This window comes from Astatotilapia calliptera, unplaced genomic scaffold (assembly GCF_900246225.1).
Source record: "Astatotilapia calliptera unplaced genomic scaffold, fAstCal1.2 U_scaffold_50, whole genome shotgun sequence".
In the NCBI taxonomy this organism is placed as follows: Eukaryota; Metazoa; Chordata; class Actinopteri; order Cichliformes; family Cichlidae; genus Astatotilapia; species Astatotilapia calliptera.
In genome coordinates, this window is record NW_020535790.1 from 6,982 (window position 1) to 9,498 (window position 2,517).

The following is a 2,517-nucleotide window of genomic DNA, read 5'->3' on the forward strand; positions in this document are numbered from 1 at the left end:
AAACCCAGTGACATCATGTTCTGTCCTGGCACAAGACGGTGCTTAACATGCTCCCAAAACTTTTAAACATTTATGTATTAAGTCCAGCTTCACAGACCAGAGTTAAAACTATGAGGTTTTTTTTTTGTTTTTTTTTTAAGAGTAGGCCATCATGGTGTAAATTTTGCCTTTGTACATGTAGTGTTTCATGTCCACTTCAAAGCAAGTATGTCAAGAAAACATTATGTGACATAAATTATTGGAAATCACATCCCATCAACTCTTGGACTCAAACAGTGCAAATTGTTGTTAGAAGACTTACCTCAGCATGCCGTAGCACAAGTGGACCGCAGGTGGTGGGTCCAAAGTGACTGATGTTTCTCCTATGAAGGCTCTCTTCAGTTGAGTGCAATACCAATCACCATCTCCTCATTGTGTATGTTGAGTAAGACCTATAAGGAGAGAAAGATTACTAAATGTGTCCTGGAGCACTTTTATATGTTATATTATTATCATTGTGAGTGTGCTGAAATTATTTAACGGATTAAAATTAATTAATTGCAAAGTTCTGTAACTGACATGTTTTACTTTGTCATATGGACTAAATTAAGAGAAACAGATCTGCAGGTCGTTAAAAATTGAAAATAACAGTTAGTAGAAGGTTTGATATAAATAAAAGCAAACTAAAAAGCTGGCAAGAGGTGGTGGAGAGTGTAATAAAGTAGTAGATTAATAGATGTGATTTTCACCACAGTGTGACAGGTGTTTTCTTGGTGGTGGTGTGTGGGGGGGATTGAACACTGATTTGCAAAATGTACACACCATCTCCAATATTTTAATCTTTAAGGTGCTAAAGCATTTTTCTCATCTTGTCACATGATATAAACACTTTACCTTAATGGAAAGTGTTAATTACTTTGTTACTCCCTAATATGCCTCGCAATATTCACTCTTTTTTTGTGTGGATATAAGTGATGGTGTTTACTTTGCCATCTATCAATGCTGAAGCGTGCCTACCTCTATGTCAAACTTTGTCATGTCTGCTTTCCACTGGAAGAATTCTTGCACAGCTCCCCCAAAGTCTCGAGCTGCTCATTAGAGGAAAAGCTGTGTTTGTCACCGGCCCTGTTACATGTCACGCGAAACTTGATGACTCTGGCCTCAGGCGCTGCCTCTTGCGAGTCCTGTTCGCAGGGCTCAGCGTCAGCTGCGCTATCCGCCTCCAAATGGCTTTCAGCAGCAGACACCACCTGATGTAGCTGCTGCTCAGTGTCAGCAGCAGCTACATCAGCTGTGTTCCTGCTAGGTTTCACTTTGGTGGTGCTGCCTCCTTTTCGGTGGCCTTTCTTCTTTTTAAGTGTTCCATTTAGTTTTCAAACCTCAAGGGCATTAGTCCAGGGGAGTTTGGAGGCGAGCTGCTGCAGCCTCCATCAATGTCTCCTCCTGTAGAAGCCAGTGTGTTTGTTATCCTGACAATGACATTGCACCTAACATCAGCATCGAGAATAAAGACGGGCCTGGTTTACCTTGGATTGTTTAAACTGGTAATGATCATATTCCTCAACGACAACAAACAGGTTGTCTACAGACCTCAGAAGATGAACCACAGCAGGGAACGCCAAGTTAATCAGACACAATGATTTATATTGGTAAGCTTGAAAAAAAGCAGACATAAAACCCAACATGGCAACATTTTTACCTGGAAAAGCTTGTCAGTAGTTATAGGAAAGTATATGCGACCGCGATCTTTGCTAATTCGTGCCTCCACCCCAATTTTCTCCTTGACCTCCTCTGCAGCAGTGTGTTCAAAACCTGTGGCACAGTCGCCCCGATGGTCACAGTAATCACGTCTCCACTTTGGCATCCGTCTCTGAGGAAGAAGAGGTGCAAGGTCCCACGGAATTGGGGCCCTGCTCTGAAGGTCCATCTTCTTCGCAGGACATATTTTAATATGAGGCCCAATCTTCAATAGACACGGATATACTTGTGTCTGTGACAATCAATATCAAGCACTGCAGCTCACCTGGATGGAGACATATGTGACGAAGCATTATACTATTTAAACGTCTTTTAAATAGTGAGTGGCATTAAATTAGCATGAATGTCTGTATGCCTAACCACTGTAAGCAAAGACCTTTATTGTTACTTCTCGGGAAATAAAGCTTTCAGTTAGCTGGCTAACGCTAGCTTTAAATGACTAAAAGTTGGTTTCGCGTGCAAAGCCACGAAGCGTTAGCCGCTGACACGCTTTTATTTTTAACTGCTAACCCATATAAATATGTATTTATGCATCAAGCCCACCGTCTGAACACAAACCTTTTAAGACTAAGTGTATTATGTTTGCTAAATGTATTAAGACCAACCTGTCACACACGACGGTAACAACATGCTGCTTTCCGCTCGACAACAGCAACAGCTTCACTTTTTTCCGGTCTACATTCTTCAAAATAAAAGCATATCTTGAGCTATTAGACCTGGGTTGAATCTCAGAAAACCCCACACTGGGTTAAGAATGAAGTAAAAAACAAAAAAAGAAAG

General features: G+C 41.1%; 1 pseudogene; it reads right to left on the minus strand.

The window, feature by feature from the left end:
• Positions 1 to 377: 377 nt before the first annotated feature.
• Positions 378 to 1,843, minus strand: LOC113018263 (THUMP domain-containing protein 3-like; annotated as a pseudogene).
• Positions 1,844 to 2,517: the final 674 nt, after the last annotated feature.